This window comes from Ceratotherium simum, chromosome 8, assembly GCF_057802395.1.
Source record: "Ceratotherium simum simum isolate JZ-2026a chromosome 8, ASM5780239v1, whole genome shotgun sequence".
Taxonomy (NCBI): domain Eukaryota; kingdom Metazoa; phylum Chordata; class Mammalia; order Perissodactyla; family Rhinocerotidae; genus Ceratotherium; species Ceratotherium simum.
Window position 1 is genome coordinate 55,531,582 of NC_141907.1, and position 24,875 is coordinate 55,556,456.

General features: G+C 34.9%; 1 pseudogene; it reads right to left on the reverse strand.

The window, feature by feature from the left end:
• Positions 1–759: 759 nt before the first annotated feature.
• On the reverse strand, positions 760–16,372 carry LOC101405552 (UDP-glucuronosyltransferase 2B17-like; annotated as a pseudogene).
• Between the last annotated feature and the right edge of the window lie 8,503 nt (positions 16,373–24,875).

The window sequence follows — 24,875 nt, forward strand, 5'->3', positions numbered from 1 at the left end:
TCAAAGGTTGAAAATAAGAGTGAAAGCAAACAAGTGGATCTTTTTAAAGGGCTGTGACGTAAAGAGAATTAGCTAGTGAAACCAAAGAGTTTCCCAAATAGTTCAAATTTATTTTAGGAAGCAGCTGGAAGTTGCTATAGTTCTAAATCCACAAACATTCTACTGAGAAATGACTTCAGCTGAATTAAAGCAATGTTTTGCCATATCTTTAGGTAAGGAGTGATGCTGATGCTGGATGCACAGTAAAAGCCAAGCAACACTAGTGGTCTCCCAAAAAGAAATGAAAGGGTGAGTCTTTCTACAGAATTCTAATTATTGAATCATTTCTTTAACAGAAAAAGCTATAAATTTCTGCACCAACATGAAGTTAAAATATTCTGAGTATTTGAAAAATAATATTGGTGATGTGAGTAGACACCTTATGTTCTTGTGTCCATGCATTATGTTAGAAACTCAGTTAAGCTCAATAAATTTTTTTTTTGGTATAAATTGTGAATTAGAACTGTAAATTTCAATATAACCCCATATAGTTTTATTTTTTTTTATTTTCCCCCAGTTTTCTTTCTCTTGGCATGAAATATTTCTAATTCTTAAACAGGTTGTAAATTCCTTGAAAATAAATTTTGTTTTGAGAAGCTAAATTGTAAAAAGTCATTTTGTTATGTTAGGAAGGGACCCCTACATCACAACTTCTTCTTGCTGGGATAAATTGGAGGAATCTGATCTGTGAGGCACACCAGCTTTAGGCCTCCGATACAACTACTCTCTTTTTTCCTTCTTTGCTGTTTTAGTAAACTTCTGGCAACAAAACAGACAGCATTTTGTGATGACAAATATAGCAGTTGTTACACAGGCCAGCAGGAACCCAACCATATCCAAAGAGTGGTACTGGAAACAGGTGATGTCATGGGCTGCAACCCGAAGGTGTTTGGCTCCTTTTTGGCGCATGACAAACTCGATCCAGAAGACAGCTCTATCTAGAGGCTTCGTTGGCTGATCATGGTGAATTCTTGAAAATTTTATAGCATTCTCTTTATAACTAAAGGAGAAACACAAAGATAGCAACATTGAAAGGAAGTTAATTTGTCTAAGAGTACCAATTCCATCAATGATTTTTGAAAAGTATCATATAAATGATTCAAATGTCAGAAGTAATAATATATTTTTATTTGGGACTCATAGAAGGTTTGGCTGTTAAATTGGATTTTTCTGATTGACAAATATTTAAAAAGTGAAAATGGAGGGCCACGTGGGAAAGTTGAATCTTTTCTAGCAGAGGACGTGATACAAGCCATTTTAAGTGCTGTAAGTCAGATGGTGGAAATGCAATTTTAGGATGATGCTCTTGAACCTTTTAAAGAGGAACTGTGTCATAGAGGATGAAACGCCTCCTCACTGGTCCCCGTGCTTCTACTCTACTACCCTATTTTCCACCAGTAACCAGAATGAATGTTTTCAAACTCATGTCAGATTATAACACCTCTCTGCTCAAAATTTCCATCTGACTGCTCATACCATTTAGAATAAATTCCACATCTGTTCTTTAGCCTACAGGACCTCCAAAGACAGACTCCTGATAACCTCTTATTCTATCACTTAGTCCCATGCACACACTGTTGTAGGCACTTTGGCCTTCTAGCTGTTCATTGATGCTGCCAAATGTATTCTCATCTCAGCACCTTTGTACTTTCTGTCTCCTCAGTCTTTCTCCTGGAGCACCATTCCCTGTAAGACCCCAAGGATGCTTCTACCTTTTGATGGAGGCCTTTGATTCAGAGTTACATCTCAGAGAGGCTTTTCCTGGCCACATTACGACAGCACTCGTGGGCATTTCTTCTATTGTTTCTTGTTGATTTTGCTTTTTAATGTGTATAAATTTTTAAGTATGTTATATATTCTAAAATAAACCTTTAAGTATGAAACACATACGAAAATTGCACATTTCCTAAATAAGCAGCTTGAAATTCAAAATTAGTAGAAAACTATCACAAGGTAAAACACTAATATAGCTACTATCCAGATCATGAAATAGAGAATCATAAGCTCCCCAAAAGTACTCCTTCCTTGTGGACACTTCCGGTCACTAGTCTCTTCCCCAAATTAAATACCAGCCTGACTTCTAATATCATAGAGTAGTTTTGCTTGTGTATATCCTGGAATCATATAGTGTATACTCATCTGTGTCCGTCTTTTGTGTATCAGATGTTGGTTAATTCCATGACTGTATAGTATTCCTTTGTATGACAATACCACAAATTATTTATTCATTCTTTGATCAATGGACATTTGCGTAGTTAACAGTTTTGGGCCATTACTAGTAATGTGGTTGTAATAATTCTTGCTTATATTTTTGGTTTACATATTTATACATTTTTGTTAGTCATATATCTAGGAGTGGAATTACTGAAAGAAAGGTGCATGTATGTTTGGGTCTCACTGATACTACTAAACAGTTTTCTAAAATGGTTTGTTAATTTGTGTTCCCACTAGTAGTGTGCAAGAGTTCCTACTTCTCCACATAATTTTCAATACTTGGTTGTGTCAGTTTTTTTAAACTTTAGCTATTCTGATGAATTAATAGTGAGGTTTTAATTTACATTTTCCTGATGACTAATGAAGAGAGTAAAGCTGTATATATTTGCTAAAGAGGGTAAGTATAATATTTTGTATAGGGTTTTTTTTTTTTTGGTAGATAGTCATTATCAGACTAAGGAAGTTTCTTTCCATTTCTAGTTTGCAAAAGGTTTTTGGTTTTTTTTGAGTATCATGAATGGATGTTGACTTTTGTCAAATTTTTCTTTAACCACTGAAACGGTCATGGTATTTTTCTCTTTGATTTGACAATTGGTAATTTGTGCCTGCTTTACTTCTTTCTTATCCAACTTGCCAGGAGTTTATCGATTTTGTTAGTTATCATAAAGAGCCAGTTTTTGGACTCATTGATCATCTCCATTGCATGTTTGTATTAATTAATTAATTAAATTAATTAATTAATTTTTCCTATTGTATTCATTTCTTCCTTCTACATTGGTTTAATTTGCTGTTGTTTTGCTCAGATTTTGAAATGGAAGCTTAAATCATTGTCTATTAGACTTTTTATTTATGTAATACATGTGCATTTTAGGATCTAAATGTCCTTTTAATTACAGCTTTTGCTGCTGCATTCCACAAACCTTGATACATTTAATTTTCATTATCATTTAGTTAGATGTATTAAAATTCCATTATGATTTTTTCATTGACTCTGAATTATTTAAAAAAACATTGTTTAATTTCTAAAATTTAGATTAAAGTTTTCTTTGGTGATTTCTAACTAAATTCCAGTATGACCAGACAATATCTCTACATGAATTGAATCTTTTCAGATATGCTGAGTCTTGGTTTATAGACAAATATATGGTCAATTCTGGTATTTTATTATGTATTCTTTTGAAAAATGTATATTCCCAGTTGTTATCTATCTATCTACCTATTATCTATCTATTTATCCTCCTATCATCTATCTATCTTGCCTCAGGTATGAAGCCATGGAGAGTGATTTCTAAGGGGTATAAGGTTCCTTTTTGGGGTAATAAAAATGAAAATATTCTAAAATTAGATTATGATGATATGGTGAGGGTTTTATAACTCTGTAAACACACTAAATATATTTGAATTTTACACTTTATATTTTTATTTATTTTTGTGAGGAAAATCAGCCCTGAGCTAACATCCATGCCAATCCTCCTCTTTGTTCGCTGAGGAAGACTGGCCTTGGGCTAACATCTGTGCCCATCTTCCTCCACTTTCTACGGTACTCCGCCACAGCACGGCCTGACAAGCAGTGCATTGGTGCACGCCTGGGATCCAAACGCGGGCTGCCAGCAGCTGAGCGTGCACACTTAAATGCTACGCCATGGGGCTGGCCCCATGAATTTTACACTTTAAAGAGGTAAACTTTATAGTAAGTAAATGTTATCTCACCACATAATCTATTAAAATAATTATATTAATACAAAATAATTTTTTACTAAAAATATTTTTATAATTTTTGAAATTTGAAGTAATGAATTGGACTATTTTCTGATATTTCTTTCACGTTCATCAGTTTTTCCTACTGTGGATTCTGTCACATTTTAAATATATGCTTCTTACAATAAGCTATATAACTTTTAAAATTTTTTGCGTAGAAAATTATTACACTAATTTATTATCCATTAAATCTATAGGATTAAAATGCATCTTTGAAATAGCTGTCTGGTTGAATGTAAAAGTGAATTTTAGATTTGATATATAATTTTAATGATTTCAAAATTAACCTCTTAATAATAGATCAAAACTTATACTCACTGCTGAAAAGAGAACCTATCTATAAACACTACCTAGTTAAAAAAAATGTTATACTCACAAGGGGTCATTACTGACAGTCTTCAATGCACTGAGTAAATCTGTACTTGACATTGTGTTCAAGTCCAATCTAACAGCTGCTCCCTTGGCCTCCGTGTGAGCAATATTATCAGGTTAATCAACAAACATGGGGAGTCCCACCATGGGCATCCCATGGTAAATGGCTACATAGATGCCATTGCCACCACCATGAGTGATAAAAGCTTTGGTTTTTGGATGACCTAAGAAAGAGATCAATAAAAACAATAAACTCTGAGTCCCATAATTAAAAATAGAAATTGACAGTATAAGCTAGTAGAAAAGGCAATATTTTCTGCACAGGATTACTATGCCCATGAGATCATATAAACATTTGTGGATTTCCAAAAGAAGTCTGTCTGAGGAAAGGAGAGAAAGTTTTACATTAAAAGAGATGTTAGTGCAAAGTTTTTTGTCCAGTAAACAAGTGTGGAAATGAATCCAGATTCAAAGAATATCGTGTTTGAAATCACGGAAGTGAAGAAACATTGCCTCTTAAGAGTATAGGGAGTGATTCACTATGGTAATGTGTGAGAATCTCAGGAGGTGTTTGGAAATAAAGGCAAATGATAGATGTGTTGAACACAAAGTGTTTCATATCCTATTGGGTGTACTTTATTTTGTAGGCGGTGTGAGTCACTGAAAGTTCACAGAAAAGTAGGGGTGTTTTCCTATATGTTTTTGGAATAAAGCATTATAACAGTATAAGAAACATAGATCTGAGGTAGATGAGCATGGAGGTGACAAGACCAATCAAGAAGCTACTGAAAATTTATGGCTGAGAGATAATTAGCACCCGATTGTCAATGTTTTCAAAAACAATCGTTGCATTAAGTTGCTGTTCTACTCTTTTTCCTCGGATTTTCTCTTAATTAGAATTTTATTTGTTTGCCACAATGTTACCAAGAAGATTGTTCTGTGGGATCCACTTAAAGAGTTGAGTATTGGGTCCTAGTGTATCTGATTTCTTTCCACTAAATCTCCACACAACCTATTAAGGTGAAGAAAATGCTCTACTCCATGAATAAGATCACACAGGCTTAGAGTATTTTTGAAATTAAAATCTACTAAGAAGTCTTTCCCAGCTTCTTCCAATTAACAGATGTGCACATTTTTGTCCAGAGATGTTAAAATGTGCTATTAAATAGTCAAAAAAATCAAAGTGCCAAAAATCTGGGGGTGAGCAACTATCTTTTTTTAGAGTTTACTACAAATTATTAGTTTATTATTTGCTATTATTAGTTCTAAAAAGCTGAGGGAAATTAGTTTGTAAGTGACATATTTTAATATTAAAAGCATTCAGGAATCAATCAGAGCTGTAGTATAAACACAATGTTAACTGCAATTTTATTTCATGTGACTATCTCGTATAACGAACTTGTGGTTTTAATCTAGAAAAGACTTTGCTTGCTTAGCATTTTCTGAGGGGAACAGGTGAGGATTTGCTTATGTTCACTTTCTCCATAAAGCATTTTGATGGGAAGTTATATCTTTCTATTTTATATTGTCAGCAATATTATACTTTCTTCTACTTGGGACGAAAGGATAAAGTTCCTTCTTCTTATAGAGGGAATATAAAATATTTTAGATTACATATTGGAACAACACTGCTTCCTATTATCTTTTAAGTAGAAATCTTCCAAGGCATTATCTCAGTTCTTTTTCCCATGAAGGCATTAATAGTGGAATTATCCATCTACAATTTTATGTATTTTTTATACAAAGCTAGGAATTGCAGGGACTGGCCCTGTGGTGTAGTGGTTAACTGTGCACGCTCCGCTGCTGGCGCCCCGGGTTCGGATCCCGGGGTTGTACCCACGCACCGCTTGTCAGGCCACACTGTGGCAGCGTCCCATAGAAAGTGGAGGAAGCTGGGCACAGATGTTAGCCCAGGGCCAGTCTTCCTCAGCAAAAAGAGGAGGATTGGCATGGGCATTAGCTCAGGGCTGATCTTCCTCAGACACACACAAAAAAGCTAGGAATTGCAGAATTAATAATAGGACAAATGATAAAATTAAAAAATACAGGATCACTAATTTTCATTGACCATAATAATCTAGAATAGGCAAACTAGCAGCTTGTGTTGTTAAGAGATCTAATTGCATTTTACACAATAGAAAACACTAATTTGGAATGCCCCATGTATCAAGGATGCTGCATTCAGCCCTAAGTAGTGACTGATGCTGAAATACTCAATTCTAAGTGGGATAAAATCCCAAGGAATCCTAGGTTGGTGAGGCAAATTTTTAAAAAGATGGCAGGTGGCTCTATTACCTGTAAAGGCAGTCTGCCTGATTTCAGGCTCTCAGAAACAAAAATATTGTGAGTTGTTTGGGGTCAGTTTAGATCGTGCCTGAAGGTGGCAAGTAGTTCACCACCAGTGAGAGAGCTCACATGGATCACATAATTTCGTTAAAATAATTACAGGATGTCACAGGAAGGAGAACCTCTGTACTTTTCTCTATGCTAAACCTGGCTCTACCCATGCTTTCCCAGTTTTTGCCTCTCCCCTTCCCCCACCTCTGAGAAAGTCCTTGTTAATCCAATTGGACAGAACAGTGTATTGATTAGGCGAAGTTACTGATGGGCAGGACTAAGAGCACTTCAAGTCAGAGACCATGTCCCTTCCTTCCTATTGCCTTTTCTGCTTTAACAGGAAACAAAGCCTGGCCCCTTTGGGCCTGCTCTTTAGTCCCTCCCCACTATTCCACATCAAGGGGAATCAGGAGGCCCAGGCCTCCCCCTTGGTCTCTTCACAGAGGGCTAGTGTTAAGATATATACTGTTTTAATCTTAGGAGACGAGGGAGCAGGAACAGGAGGAAGAGTCTGAATCTTTACGCTCCTACTCAGCCTTTTTGAAAATTCCATTTTGAATATTGAGTGTTTATGCAGCTACCAACTGAAGTACAATTTGATGCTTCTCAGCTGCTCATAACTTCACAGTTCCCCAGGATCCCCTTTTGGAAAGCTTTGATTTGTGCTGTAAGATTTGGGAATTCTTGCTGCATTACTAGCATACTGTTATCATAATAGCAACGAAACCTCACACATAGTCTCTAATATATAAATGTCTCTGAAAGCAAAATAAAAATTAAACTGGAATGTTTAAGCAAATGTGTCCCCCTTGCACTATTTTAGAATTTGACTTAAAAAGAAAAACAGATATATGAGTTCATTTTGATCTAATTGTATTATGAAATTTTCCTTCCGTTGTAGAAACCGTTTTAATAGATCCACTCTACAGATTGTAAAGAGACTCGTCCAAGTAGTTGTTCACCATAAAGGCAATTTATCAGACCTTCTGTGGAATCTGAGCAAGGACTGATGCAATCATGTTAGCCTTTTCTTCTTGAAGGTTTTGAACCATTGACCCCAAACTAAATACTGCAACGCCATCTTCTCCAGAGCTCTGGACAAACTCTTCGATTTCCTGAAAAAAGATAGTTCATTATGCTATGAAAGGGCCCTCAGCACAGAGATAATTTTTTGTTTATTTCATTTGTTCTTTTTTATTTAGTTTGTTTGAAGGAAATGAATTAATACATTTCTAAAGAGAGAAGAATTGTTAGAATAGTTTACTCTTCTAACATGCCAAACCATTAAATCTCTTTAGAAGGAGCTGTAGGATATGAAATCCATTTTCTTTAACCAGTGTATATCATAGATGACTAGGTAAATATGGTTCTTTATTTATCACTTCTCAACAAGAGATGACAATAAAGAGTAAGTTTCCTTTAAGAACCTTTCACACTATGGCATCACAGGTTTCCTTTTCTTAAATGAGTACTAAAAACAGTAAAATTTCTATTCCATGTTTTAAACAATATCAGGGCCAGATACTTTTTTCTTAGTTCTGTGTTAAATAATACTGAGACCTAGCAAAAATAGCTTAGATATTTGTCCCAGGATTATAGGATTCTGACCAACTAAATTAGTTTACTCATTAAAACATATAGCTTGCTTATCAAGACAAGATTCAAGACCTCACCTCACTGTGTCCAGCAATCTAAAGTTATATCATAAACTTTGCTCAGTTACAAGCAGTTCCCTACTTTACATAGACCTCCTTGATATCACCAACCCAGGCCCCAACACCTTAGAATTATCTTCCTCTGACTTCCCTCTTCTGAAACAATGATAAAACCTGTCAAGGAGGTATTCTCCCTTCCTGTAATAAGTCAAATAAACCTAGCTTTGTTTGTTCAACAGATTTTTTTTGGTGTCCTTTGAGGAATAAACAGATGACTTAAGAATTTAAAAGTATCTAAACTCCTAACAGAATTCCTTGAATAAAGTGAAAGACCATCTGTAGCTAAGCTTCTTGAATTTGTATGTCACTTCATGTCCAATATATATATATATATTACTGAATTATTACACTTTTTTTCTTGGAAGTTTTTCAGGAAGTCTCTTTTGGTGGGTAGGCTTTCCTGATTATGAAGGCTACGTGTAATATGACCTGATTATGAGGTTACATGTAATTGCTTTGGTATAAGAAGGCAAGTGCTCTTGTTAAATCGCTTTTACGTACATAAATGAGAACCCTCAATCTATTAGTCACAACGTTTCCTGGTGTTTCAGATTCCCACTACCAAAAGCTCCTTAAATTTGAGCCTCAGCTAAGATTCTGGTCTATTAACCTTTGTTCTGGTGATATTACATTAATTGACTGAAAGATTTATGAAATAATTTTCCCTTTCTTAAGGTCTCATATCCTTTTTCTTTCTGGCACATGCTTTCCTAATTTTGGGCATGTTATAGTAATCTCATCTCATATTAAGGAAATAGTTTTTCAAAACTTTCTGCTGTTTGTTTCTTCCTGTTTTCGTTCAAAGTCCTAATAAAAGTGCAATGACATGTGTTAACATTTTTAAGTAGAATTGAGTACAAATTTGATTCTCTCTGATCCTGGTCCAGATATCTCAAGGCAACTAAAGCCATGACTGATAATGAATGTGACAAATTCTGCCTGTAAACTATTTATTTTGGCTGTTTTTACTCCTTGACAATGTGCTTTAATGGGTAAAACATCTAATCAGTGTGTATATGAACTATTTGGGATCCATGACATAAAATTATTGAAAACTTTCATTTATATTTCTAACTCTGTTGTGAAGGTTAATATGAAACCAGGCATTTCCTCCCTGATTTCTTCCTATATTTGTTTTCAAGCCAGCTAGTGAGATCAGGCAATTTAAAATCTTGGAATAGAATCATATCTTATCATAGTTATGCACTACTGAATGATTTTTAATGCACCACTACAGCTAATTCCAGAGAGAGGCTGATTTACACAAATGTGTTATCAGGCTACAATGATATCTGCTCTGTTTTGTGCTCTAAAGTACTTTGATCTCATGTAAGACCAGATCAAATGCTGAAGTGCATTCAGAAATGTTTTTGAAAACAGTAACAGGAGTTTACCAGTATACACTCACATATATGAATATATATATATATATATATACATACATATATAAATATATATATAAGAAGGAATCCCTACACTTTAGATGACTGCTTAAAGCTTCAAATAGATTTTAACATTATTGTCGGCTTACTTTGTTTTCTAAAATTAATTCCTTTGTTAAAAAGGTCACTAGCCAAATTGAAATCACAATAGCTAATATTTTTTAAGCACTATGTTCCTGTCACTGTGTAAGTGCCTTACATATTTAGCTGATTCTTATTATTCCCAGTAGTATTGTTCTACGAAGTTGCTGCAAACATGTCATTAGCAAATACTGAATCATTACTACCAGTGGAAACAACAGAGCTATAACTCATGGAAATGAATGAAGCTTATCTAGCAAACATACTTTCTCCCTATGGCATGTTATAGTTGTCTTGTTTCCTCTGAGGAACACTAGAAAGCACTTCAGCACTATCCTTGGGGGCCATTCTAAACAGTGCAACCACCAACAAGAAGCACAAAAATGCAAAAAATGTGGCATTATGTAGACTGAGAAAGGGACACTTTTTTACAGTGTGAGAGCTGTACAACAGGGCAGAGCATCACCTTGTTTGACCTCAACTGGGAACATGCCTGTCAGGTGAATCCATTTTTTTGCTACTCTGTACACATCTATGAATGATTGCAAAAGGGCAGTTAAATATTGATTTTGGCGTTACAAATAAATTTTACTGAGTAGGCAAATTGGAAAACACAATATTGGCAAATAATAAAGAACGGCTGTATTGGAAATTTTTAGTAGCACACCAATTCAATGGGAAAAGGAAGTAAAACGTTTCTTTCCCCATTTCTCTCCTTTTTTCTTGTACATTCATATTTTATAGGAAAAGTATTCCTGGCAGGATTGGGACCTTTGTATATTTGCTGGCTACCATAATATCACGTATTAAAGCACCAGATCCCATAGCCTTTGAATATTGGCACATATTTTCACTTTGAATATGACATTATCAGAATTTGATTCTTTTAAATACCTGATTGCAATTTACTTGAATAAAATACACAAAAAGAGCTCCCATACCACCTCAATCTCACTTATAATATGATTTGTACTTTATTGTAAATAATTTCATGTACTTAACATTTATAGTTTTTTTGACTAACTAGTCTATAAGCTCCCCATCAGGGTTAACTGTATATGTCATTTACTTCTTCTTCTTCAGTGCAGAGTGTAGAATCTGGCATCTAGTAGACATTGAATACACATTTATTGAAAAAAACATATCCATTCTTATGTGTTAGACACTGAAAGACTGTTTTATACTGGTTATATCCATATAATCCTGCATTTCTCTCATCCTTTTAACAACTGTTATGTAGCCCAGAATCTTCAGTGATAATGAAACACATAATACGTGAGGGAACGGTGTGAAGAAATTTATAAATTGTCCCATGTCTTTTCTATAAGACAATATCTGGATTGGGAAAGAAAACTCTTTTCAAACACCAAAGTTTTACCTTAGGCAGAGGTTTGGCAGGTTTGCACTGGAGTCCTCCAACAAATTCAAAATTAGGTAAGAGTGACGAGGAAATTCAAAATCCCAATAGGTTCATATCAACCATATATCAGCTTTCCCCATCAATTCATACAATGTAATGGGTCTTCCTGAAAAAGAAAATAGGGAAAGGAAAATATGTATATTTGTGAATTTATATTCATTTTTTCTTAGAAAATATAGGAATAAAGTTTCAGGTCTCTGTAGGTCAAGATGTTCAAAATATGGCCTTGTTAAAATTTAAGGGAACATTTAAACAACAGAAAAAGTCTAAAGAAAACCACGTAAGTGTGAGACTTAATAGTTAACAGCATACTCTCATCTCTGTAGCTTTTCTAACTGCAAACATTCGTTAAAGATTCATTCCTAGTTTCATGTATTACAAATTCAAGATAACTGATACATTATATTTCTAAGTCAATATTTCTCTGTAAATGTTTAAGTATATACGATGAATATTACATTCTAAGTGACCATTTTCTCGTTTTCCAACTCAATAGCATTAGGTTTGTATCTCTTTTAGGATATCTGTGACAGTTTAACTGAATCCGATGGCATTTTAAACGTTTTATTTTCTTTGCTAATTGATGATCCTCAGTCTCCCGGGAAGGCACATGCGACAGGGTTTCATGTGGGATATGTGCCCAGCTCAGAACCTACATTGCTGCTCAGTGAAGTGAAGAAACACCCCAAGGTCGATGCAAGTTGTTTGGATAAGAATTTTTTTTTCTAAATATCATAATGATCTTTCACATTAAATATGGATCTGCAGTGTGAGGATTTGCATTGTTCACACTTGTCTCAATCTTGCACCAGAGAATAAAAAGCTTACACATGGGAAGCTAAATATCCTTTAGGCTTATGCGCACGCAAGTAGAGAGTCCCCAGCTGCTCACGCGTCCTCCCTAATGACACAGATCTCACCAGGAAACAACAAACCTTCCTGTCCATAGCTTAAAGACTCATTCTCCCTCGAAAATTTTACAGAAGAAAGTTTATTGCAGGACCAAAGTCCTGGACCATCCATGATAAGGAAAGTACATGATGAATGAGATGCGCTAAATGAAATCATGTCTTTCACTCCCATCTCCATGTCATCTTTTTTTCTTTCTGAAGAAACTTGAAACATTCTGACATGAATTGATTCTTACGATTTAATGTAAAGGGAAGGCTGCTTGATAACTGCCTGAAAAAAATGGAAACCTGAGGCACTATCCCATCATTCAGTCTACCAAGTATTTTCCCATACTTAATTTGTTTCTCTAGTCTACAGAAAACTTATATACACGGAAAAAATAAATTAAGTATTACCAAGCAGGTAGGAATGGGTAGTAAGGGAGATTCACCTGCAGAAAGCTGAAAATTATCCCTTTTAAGTATTTATAACTTGGCCAAGGGATCCCGTTTGTCAGTTTCTATCCCTAGAGTAGATCGGCAGTGTTGTGGTAGGGACCTGTTCAAAGAATGACATAAAACTTGTGGAAAGTCAGGATGGGAACTGACTTTGTTGTAAGAGTCAACCTCTTGCACCGGTGTCCACTTATTTACCTCAAATGCTCCCTAAGCTTCTCTGTGGCTTTGGATTATTTCCTTAAGCTTACATTTCCACAGACTTTCCAACCCACTCACCCACCCTGTTCACTGTCTAGCTTTCTACTTTGATTGTTTGCCATTTGATCCCTGTTTTCCTTCACATTGCCGTGCATGCCCTCCCTATGGAATCTCATCTAAGAGCTTATTTTCTATGACCTACGATTTCTGATTAATTTTTACCAGATTAATCTCAGAAACTTGGGTCTTTGGATTATTTGTGTAGTCTTCTATTTGGACAGAACTAATGACCCTTTCACCGCACACACCAGCCAGCTTTCTACTTTGATCGTTTGCCATTTGATCCCTGTTTTCCTTCACATTACTTTTCATGCCCTTAAGATGGAATCCCATCTAGAAGCTTACTTCTATGACCTATGATTCCTGATTAATTTTTATCAGATTAATCTTAGAAACTTTGGTCTTTGAATTATTTATTTATTATTTTATTGTAGGTAGATCTACCCTCTCTTCCACCCCACTTACCAGTCAGTTTTCTGCTTTGGTTGTTTGCCGTTTGATGCCATGTGTTCCTTTACATTTCTTTGTATACCCTTGCTCTGGAATGTCGTGAAAGAGCTTATTTTCCATGATGTGTGATTCTTGATTAATTTTTAGCAGACGTGTTTTTGAGAATTTGGTGTTTGGTTTTATTCTCTGAGTCACTGCCTACCGTACCCTCATACAGTATATATACAGTCAAAAGTTAATATTTTTATAACTTGGATCTGTATCTCCTCTGCAATTTTAAATTAACCTTACATATCTTCTTATCCATTGATAACAGTTACTACATATATGCTAAGCTTGGTTAAATTCCAATTGAAAAGGATATTTTTTCTAGGTTTTCAAAATTTTTACAATAGGGCATAACAAAATGATGCTTTACATATATGAGTAAATAGTGATGAAGGAGCACTCCTCTTGGCAACACAAAGTTTGGCTAGTTGGAAGGTATATACCGGCAATGGATAGTGTCTGTTAAAAAGATCTCCCAGATCAGGAAATACTACCTTTCTTGGTCTTCTATATTGTCGTATACTTGTAATCTCTCCAAGTAATATGTGGAGTTGTGAAATCAGAGTCTCTCTCTTTTCTATCAGTTATGAATTATGCAAAGGCGTTAGGTCCAGGGCCAGACTGCTGTGTTTCAATCTCATCCCCAACATTGTTTCCCATGAGAACTTGAGTAAGTTACTTGAACTTTCTGTACTTCAGTTTCCACATCTGTAAAAGGAGGAGAATAACAGTGCCTATAAAAATGATTTCTATGTGTGTCTTCTATGAGTTAATAAATATGAAGGTCTTAGAAGATTTCCTGGAAGAGAGTAATTCTCAATAAATATTTACCAATTTCCTTCTACCTTCTGAAAACAAAAATCATAGCAGTAGCTTAATAAATGTTATTGAATGAATGTACTTACCAAATCATGTTTAGAAATCCTTCAGATATGAAAAATATACTAGACCCCATATTTGGCTCTATTTTTTAAATCAAGGGAAAGTAGTAATTGTAGATCAGAAAACAGGCATGGCTAATTCCAAAATAATCCCCAAAGTTTTAGGTCTCCTTAGATGATTTTTAATTCATTGAGAAGGAAGGAGTAATAGTAGATAATGCCCAGAGACAACTTATCCAAAACTAAGCAATTTTCCTCTTAATAAAGATATTAAATGACTAGACTAAAGATACAGTTCAGATACAACAATAGAAAAATTGAATCTAGAAAAGAGATATCAGAGACTTTGATTCTGAAAGCTGAAAGGAACCTTAGTCATGAGCTCATAGAAATATCTAATTTTTAAGACAAGTAACCATCAAGTTTTCACGAGGTAAGCATAGATTTTCTTATACATAAAGTGAACTTTTTACTAGAACCAGATTGGTAAAATATATTTCCTCATGACTTTCTTTTGATTTTATAAATATACTTAATGAAGTTTCTTGCTGTAGTATATTAAAAATGGCTGTGTATTCTTTGCAACATCTCATATCAAGAAGTTGAGGATATTTCTCCATCCTTTTAATTTGGACTTGTCTCATGACCTGCTTTATCAATAGAAGGTGGCAAAAGTGACATTGTGTGACTTCCAAACTAGGCCCAGAATGTTCATGCAAGCTGTTCTGGAATTTTACTATCATGTAAACAAGCACAAGGTTGCCTCTTGGAATGGCCACATGAAGGACACAATTAAAGTGTCTTGCTTTTGGGCCAAGCAAGGCCCAAAGAAAAAACATTTCACTGAACTCAGCCAAAATTGCTGGTCCACAGGATCATGAGCAAATAATATGATTGCTGTTTTAAACACTAAGTTTTAGGATAGTTGGTTATACACCAAGAAATAACACAGACATTTTGATCTATGAAAAATATAGTACATATGTAGCTCTTTAAATAAATAAACCCTAAGAATATTAATATAGTAAATCAATGTCAAATGGTATTACAGCTCCAGTGTCACAGAATTTTAGAGTAATTTGCACAAGGTTTATTGAGTAATTGATAAATATTGACTGAGAAATGATCATATGCCCATTTTGACACTAAACCTAAGAAAATATAAATTATCTTTCATTATATATATATATATATATATATATATATATACACACACACACACACACTCCAACACACACATAGTAAGGTTTCTTTCCCTTGATTATAGGGAAAATATAATCAATAAACCACTGACTTACCTAATATTTCACTGTAAAATTTATCCCACTTCTTCTTGTTAAAGGTCTCAAATACAAAGTCAAAATATAGGAAATACAACATATTTGTCACCCTCTCCATAAGTGTCATTTTGTCACTAAGTTCTGATAGGAGAACAGGTACATAGGAAGGAGGTAATAGAAGCCCTCCACAGAGTTTTTCATGTATATTGCCAACAGTAAATCGAAGACCGTAGACCAAAGGTAGGTTAAGTAGTTCAGACAGCAGCTGACCACAAGGAGCAACAGCATCTCCAACAACATCAAAGTTGTATTATTTCAGTTTCTTGATTAGTTTCTTATTCAAAACTGCATCCCCACAGAGCTTTTGAATAGTATTAGAATATTCATAATATGTTTTTTCATCTTTGAATCATATGCCCACAATGTACTTTTTGGTAACTCATATGACCACATCGTGATCCATTTCATAAAACGTGAATCAAGTTCATTCTTTGTAAAGGATGTAGGATAAACCTCGAATTTAAGAGCAGATTGTTTCCTGGGATCTACGGGGATGGAAGCTGAAGATACAGCACAGTCACCTCATGGCCCCTCTGAGCAAGTTCATCCAAGATTGTCTTTAAATTGATCCAATGACTGTATTCTATTGGCCACACCAGCACCTTTCCACAGAACCCACAGCTGAAATAACAAAACAATGCAAGAAGAGAGGCCCGTTTCTTAGACATCCTGGCAAAGTTCACATCTTCTTAGTAACTTCTTATAACTTCAATATGGTTCTCATTTATATTCAGGAAAGAATAACATATCAAGTTCACAATGATTAGAGAGCTCACAGTAGAGGGTTTGAAAAGCAATAAAGAAAGAAAAGAGTAAATGATCTTTTTCTTGTTCCTGTCTTTATTGTGTCACAAAGACAAGAATGATGCCCTTAAAGATAAAGTAACTTCCCCCACATCAACATTTCCTTAAGGATAAGCATCTCTACCTAGGCTAGGGATTGATTGCTGACCTGCTGTGACCATCCAGCTCCAGACCACAGACCTGCTACTCTCTGTGTTATGGTATATAACCACTCTGTACACCCCCATTTCTTTGGAGTGCTCCATTCCTTTGGGAAAGGACTCTCTTAGGCCATATGGTCCTCAGATCTGGCACATAATAAACTTACTCCAATTTTGATTTATAGATTGGTTATGGATTATTAGCGTTGAAACATTGGTGGTAGGTGGGGCACAAATAGCCTTGGAACTGTGGCAACAGTGAAGTTTTTACTACTTTCAGTAATGGTAAATTGGGACCATATACTCTTGAAAGGAAAGTCACTAGCAGTTGTGACATATCAGGTATTTGATGAAAACAGGAAAGGTAGAAATTATGAGGACAATAGAGCTACATGATTGTTTCTGCTGAAATCATGTTTTGGACAATAAATTGGAAAAATGGAAGCTATTAACCATCAAATTAAGGCTAAGTGTGAAAGCAAGAAAGGCCTCTGTGCGTGATCAGAATAAGCCACCTCAAAATATGTTTCTTTACCTTGATTATTTTCAAGAAAAAAAGACTCTGAAAGAAACTTTGACCTGCCCCACCACTAAATGGCTAGAAGAATTTAGGATAGAAAGCCTGTCCCCAGGATTAGCCATAACCGTAGATAACTCTACATATGGATAGACTGGGAGGGTCCTTGATAAGCCCATTCTTATCAAAGCTCTGTAAACCAAGTAAAATTAGAAGTTATGCTTTCTAAGAGACATTTACATTTATAAAGAAAGTCTGCATTTGTAAAGGTGTCTCCTTCTCTGTACCAGGAAGAAGGGGGGGTGACCTTATCTCTAGAAACTCTTATCAATGTGAAAGACAAGGACTTAAATCTGCATATTAACCTTATTCTTGTTTACTGTGCTTTTCTGGTAATCTCCCATAGCTGACTCCCCCGACCCCCAACATCCTCCTTTGTCTTTAGCTGCAGATAGTATTTAAGACAAGAACCTCCACCATTTTGTCAAGTTACCCAGTTTCTCCCAGATCTCTCCCATGTATACATGTTATAAAGCTTTGTTTGATTTTCTCCTGTTATTCGGTTTCATGTTAATTTAATTTGTAGCCCAACCAGAAAAGACTCAGTGTGGGTAGAGCATAGTCTTCCTCCCCTACTGTTTGGCAACTTGGATGAGATAAAAAATTTCACTGGCTGGATGCTCTTCACTTGACTCCTGCAGCTGAGAGATCTTGGACCCTGACAAAAGCAAGCAGGAGGAAAGTGTTCTCCCAGATCTCTGCCTGCAGAGTCCAGTGGAAGCAAGAGTTGTGAGTTTTTTTCTTTTCTAAATTTAGATTAGCAGGAGAAAATATTAGTGATGTTAGCTTCTTGGACTCAGTGGCTCTAGGATTTGGTTGAGTACTCATCGGTTAATTGATCCTTTTCCTCCCAGAAACAGTCAGTATTTTTCCTTGTCTCTGTCTTTTTTTTCCTTTGTCTTGTTCTATGTCTTGAGAGCTTGGCTGTGTGATGTTTCTGATCTCCCCCCTCTGGAGGATGTACGTACTTGTGTGCATCTTGGCAGCCAGTCAAGTAGACTGCTGTTTTAGGACACACTCTTTGTCCAACTGTTTCTTCTCTCATGGGTTTGTCATAAGGGATCACATTTGTTTTCATGAGGGGCCTTTTTTGTCTAAACCTTCATTGCTTGTTGTGCTTTCTTATTTTTGGGGAGTCAATTCTCTGAGTCTCTTTTGGGGATGCCTCTTGCATCCATGGATAAGCTTTGGTATGAGCCGCTGTTAAGATTAAGATCATACTTGTCAATGTGACCAGATGATGGATCGTTTAAACTGGAAAAAAAATTCTAAATTGGGGGGAAAAACTGTGAGAGCTCTCATCATAATTGTTCTATTGGTACCTATGTAAAGGCCAAATTAAGAAAAGGAAAAACAAAATAATGACTAGCCATACGACTCTGACTTAGGTTACAATTAAGTTGAGAAAATATAGAAGTATAAGTATTGATAAGATTATAAAGGTTGGAATGTTTGAGCTAATTTTATATGAAGAGGTTATATCAACTTTGCCTGAGTATATTTTAAAATGTCTGACTGGGAATGCTTCTCCTGTCCAAAATTATAAGACCAAGACCTATTGATAAAGTCTTAATGAAAACTATGATTCGAGGTGTAAGAGGTGATGGAATTCAGATGAAATTTTGTAGAAAAATTGATATATTTACAAGCTTTATGTGAAGTGGTTGTATCTCTCTCTCTCTTTTTTTTTTTTTTTGGCCTGATTGTATTATAGATTTTATTGTTGGGATAGACATTGTGTCTCACTGAGAAGGGAACGTTTCCTATGCCTGACTGTAAAACAGCGTATAAATCTGCCCTTCGGACAGTGTTAATTAAACTGAGGGAAAAAAAAAGTCAATAGGGTTGCCTGAGGCAGCACAGTATGAGACAAAAACTAGAGGCTAACATCAAGTGCTAATAAAGAAGATAATAGGAGCTTACCCCCACCAAGGTAAGTTGATCTGGGGTTAAATTGTACACTTAGAAAAAAGAGACCTTTGTTAAATGCTTTGTGCAGACTTTTAAAGGTGGATACATTGCCCTGAAAGTTTTAGAACATAGAAATCTTTTGATTCACCTCTTAAGTTAAAGATTTCCCTGATATAAAAAAAGCGATTAAAAAAAATGCAGGTGGAAGGATGGATCCACTTCTTTGTGATTCATACTGTACTCCAGTTCTTTGGGGACCTGAGAGCAACTGTCTTTGTCTTGCAAATCTCTGTAAGGCTAGCAGTATGGCTCTAAAAAGCAATTCAAGGTTCACTTGTCTTTTTCCAATCCCAAAACATCCCCTGTTCCTCAAAATGCTCCTAGATATTGATTGAGACAAAAGATTGAAACATTAGAAACAGATAAGGCAGATATGTCCCAGGAACTCCATCTTAGAGAAAACTTCAGTGGTTCCTTTATGTCAAAAAGGATTATCATTTCTCTTCTCCAGGAACTGCTATCTAGCTCATCACTAATTCCTAGGACTGAAGAAAAAAAAGTAAAAGGGCCAGAAAAATAGCCACAAGAGTGCCCTTGCCAAAAATCTAGCATCTTGAGTGTCTTCTCCACAAATATTAATCAAAAAGGCTTAAAACAAAATTTGAATTCATAACTTGGGAGCTTTATGTTACTATACCCGATTCATGACAGTAATTTTAAAACAATAGCTGTGGAATCTCTGTGAATGTGTGTCTATATGTGTGTTATATATGTGTGATATTTTACCTCCATACTGCCAAAATTAAGAGCTCTGTATAATTGACTTAAAGTAAGTGCTTACATGTCTTTCAAGTTAATGTGATATGAAATAATCTTTAGTGAATGAAAGCTTGTTGAAGTTTGTTGGTTTGATTAAAATAGATATGACTTCCGAGTTATCAGCACTGGATATGATGCAAGCATGCAGCCTAGTTTACTAATGAGATAAGCTCTTGTTATCATTGTTACAAGTTCGTCAGCAAAAATAGCTTAAAATGATAGCTAATTTTGTCCAATGTCTCATGAAGTATTCTTGGGCAATCTAAACATAATTGTTGGGAACAAGTGATTTAGATGTAAGTGATTTAGAATTTATAGATAAACTTTTAGCAATAATTCTAGTTTCTGACACAATGTATTTAAAATAACTTCCAAAATCTCTTCGGTAACTTGAAACTTTGAAGTTTGCTAGATTAATTTAAATGATAAAAATTCATTGAATATTTAGATTACTTTCAAATAAGATAAGATATTAGACATTAATTACTAAATATAAGTTTATCTACTTTTGGCTTCTTATTACAGAAAAACTAAAAGGTGTTTTGGGTCTATTGGTAAACATTTCTTAATGTTTTATTAAACATTATTTGTGTTTTATTAACAGTTTGTACTATAAAGTAACATGTTTCTAGAAATTATGAAAATTGTTTATAAATTTTCCAAACCACAGAATGCTTGTAAAAGACAGTTCATAATTGCTTGCTTACTTAGTTATTTTACTTAAAAATTGAGGTTTCTAAGGATTAAAAATTCAAATATGTGATTAAGGTTACTAGAAATTAATAGAGAAAATATGTTTGTATTCAAGGAAAGTAAGCAATATGTTTTTAGTAAAGAAGTTATGAAGAATGGAGATATTTTTGTTTATTTTGTTAAGAAATTTGTCCCAAAGTACTAGAAGGAAAAAAAAAAGAAAGGCATGGGACAAATTCTAAATGTAAAAAGAAATTTATAGAAGGTTTAAGAAAGAGGAATTCTGAAAAAAGGCGTTTTGTACATGGTCAAGTTGGCTAAAATTAAAATTAATCTAATTAAGTAAATGAGTTTTAATATGAAAAGTAAGCTAATGGAAAATTAGAATTTGTTTTTTTCCCTCTCTTAAAAGGGTAATTTTCTTGAACTTTTAGTCTGTTCTTGGTACAGAGATTATAAAAGGTCTTTTCTTTGAATAGTCTGCCAGAAGGGTAGGGATTTTGTGTTTTATCAAAATAAATTTCCTATATTATTTTTATCAGGTATTTAATCACATGTGCTAAGATTTTTCTTACAGCTATTTAATTTTATGTGTTTGCCTGAAAATCTTTAACTGTCACCATGGTTAAATAAATAACTAACCATTGTTTCATAAGGACCTATAATATTGTGTGAATAAATGTTATTAACATAAACATTTTAAAAATTATATAATATTCCTAGAATTCGGATGTGTACTGGTTATCAATCATAATTGTAGTTACTATCTTGAAGTGTTATATGTCACAGAAATAACCAAACTTCTTTTTCAATTGTCATTTTTAAGTCTTTTGTTGTTTACAAATAGTTATTGTTTTATTCTGATGCTTTTGCAAATGTTTTCATCGTCAGAGGGATTCACGGAAAGGGCTCTGAAATTTACTCTGGAATACAGGTTTTTGATAAACTTTAAGATTATAAATCTGAATTGGGTAAGAAATTACAGACCTCTAATGAAGTAACTGATGGACCCATAAAACTGCTAATATTAAGATCAAGAATAAATTATGCAGGACTGAATGAACTGATGAGGATGATCATAAATTTTTATGAATTTTGTGTGAAATAGTGCTGATTTTTAAAAAAAAAAATTTCAGACTTAAGGAAAACTTTTTTTTTTCCCCCTTAAGCTGTGACTTATAGCAATTTGGGGAGTTATACCTTTGTAAACAAAATTGAAACATTTATCTTTTTCTCTCTACCTGATCCCTCTGGAATTTGGAAACTCTTAGTAAGTGAGTATTCTTATTTCATGGCAATATAGTTATTTGCATATGTTCAGTAAGAATCTGTTCTCCTTATAACAGGACAACAATTGGAAACATTGATTATATTACCAAAGCTTTGACTGGAATGTTATATTTGAGAGAAACATGCATAGACTCAGATATGACCAGACAGCTTCTGAGAGACAAAGGTTGGACTTTATGTAATAAAGTCACTTGGAAATATTGACTTTGTACCTCATGTACAACATTCCCAGCAATCCTTACTTGGTAAGTAAGGAATGTCACTTATCTAGCAGGTGCAAGGAAGCTTGGACTACTTAGAGGTGTCTCAAAAAGAGAGGAATTCACCCAAATCTAAGGTATTACAGGCAAAGCCTGATGACAAACCCTTGGCTTGGCTTTCCTGGCCTCAAGAGGCCTTTGAAGTTAAATCTGAGATTCCTTATAAAAAGTTCCAGCAAAGCAGATTTAAAAGAGCTAATATGATCAGTTGCTATTCTTGCTGTACTTATGTAAATAATTGGGCCAAATTGATTAAAACTAGACTTATTTTATAAACCAATTAGTCTTAATTTGGCTATTTTTGGTAAAAATGAGTGTGATTTTTGAGAGAAAAAATATATTTCAATAAAAACTATATCATACATATATTAGAGTCTAGTTTTGTTAATTGTCTTGGAGGTTTTTGTTTTATATCTGTTGACTGGCCTGGATCTTCAATTTTTCTAGTCTCCAGAAATATCTGGCTACAAATCTCTGAACTAACATTTTCAATTTTCCCATCATTTTTGTATGGAATCATTGAGAACAAAACTTGCACCTTTTCCTGTAGCCCTGCAAACTGAAGTGGGACAACTTGATGTAAAATTAAGAGAGATCACCATGATAGCATGCCTGTTGCTGTGTAAGCCACTCAAAAGGACACTTGAACACTCAATGACAACATCAGAGACATTTTAAGCTACAAAAGATGCTTCGATGCTGATATCTAGAAATTTTCTCTACTGGTTGTCATCTGAGCTCAGAAACTGGTTTATAATTTGCTCCAGCCATTAACCTTGTTTTTCCTTTTGTTTCCATAGAGATGCTTCTTATTAAATACCTGATTTCTTGTTTCCCCAATATAGGCTTAACTTTGGGAGCTCACCTGCATCACCACCTTCTAAAATGAACTTAAGTGGACTGATATATTATCAGGACTAAGAAATGCATTCAGTGAGATGGAACAATCTACAAACTCAGCTTCTGGATTATGAAACTTCTTAAAGTTACAAAAGGACTGTGAAACTTAGTCTCAAAGGCAGGAATGTGGGGGATCAGAATTGGCCACCTCAAAATATGTCTCTTTATCTTGATTATTTTCAAGAAAAAAAGACTCTGAAAGAAACTTTGATCCCCCCCACTAGCTGCCTAAAATAACTTAAGATAGAAGGTCTGTCCCCAGGACAGGCCATAACCATAGATAATGCTAGATATGGATACACTGAGAGGGTCCTTGATAAGCCCACTCTTATCAAAACTCTGAAAACCAAGTAAAAGTAGCAGTCATCCTTTGTAAGAGACATTTACATTTATAAGGGAAGTCTCTATTTGTAAAGGTATCTCCCTCTCTGTACCAGGAAGAAGGGGGGATGACCTTATCTCTAGAAACTCTTATCAATGTGAAAGGCAAGGACTTAAATCTGCATATTAATCTTACTCTTGTTTACTGTGCTTTTCTGTTATCTATCTTATCTATCTCCCATAGCTGACTCCCCCCACCCCCAACATCCTCCTTTGTCTTTAGCTGCAGATAGTATTTAAGACAAGAACCTCCGCCATTTTGTCAAGTTACCCAGTTTTTCCTAAGTCTCTCCCTTGTATACATGTTATAAAGCTTTGTTTGGTTTTCTCCTGCTATTCGGTTTCATGTCAATTTAATTTGTAGCCCAACCAGAAACGACCCAGAGTGGGTAGAGGATAGTCTTCCTCCCCTACATCTAATTGCAGCATATAAAGAGAGTCTCATTTTTTCAGAATGCCAAAAAAAAAATCTGTATCATTTTAAAAATAAAACATTTCCAATTTCACTTAAATTCCCCACCTAGTCTGATGTCTTACCAAGGTCAAGGTCCTAATTGAGAAAGAGCAGAATTCCAACGCATCTGAATATGGTTAATTGTACATGACAATTTTGAAATCTCAGATTCCCCTGAATACTTTGAGTCCTCAGAAGTGGCCCACTTCTCTCTATTAAGGAGTAGCATTTCCCCATTGTTTGAGAATGATGTAGTGTCCTCTTACCCACAGGACATTATGTGTCCCTCTTAGGGTCTGCTCTTATCTCCCTTCTCGGCCACAGACCGATAACTAGGGTTGAGTCACATTGTAATACAGACAGGTATAATCTGGACTACCAAAGGGGGAAAGATATTATAACTCAAAGAACTGAACAATCTAACCAATATTTACCAAAAAGAACTGAGAGATTATATAGGGAACTGTATGCTGAGCAACTGGATTATGGAAAATAGAACATAAAGTTACATAAGGAAGCATAATTTTATTTCAGAGCACTCTCTCAGGACATAGGGTTTAATACCTGTGTTCAGACTCCTCAAGATGGTAGTAACTGCTAGGGTGCCGTAGAAATTTGAAAAAGTGATAGCCCACGCAAAGTGAATCTGACGTGCTGGAAATACCAATGGCAAACAGTGGGAGAAAGTGTCAAAAGGCTAAGAGCAGTGGTTATATTAAAATAAATATGTTACGTAAGTCTGGAAAATCTACCAGGTGATTGTTTACAGAAGATATAAGAAATGCTCAGTGTGCTTGCCTGATGAGGGTCAGATCTTTTGGTAGTTATAAAACTGAGCTCACTAATATTAATCATCACCAAATCCAAAAATAAAAGAGACCAAGCGATGGTGCTCAGTCGTCACAAGCCAGGTGGTCACAACGATCACAGTGAATAGTGAGA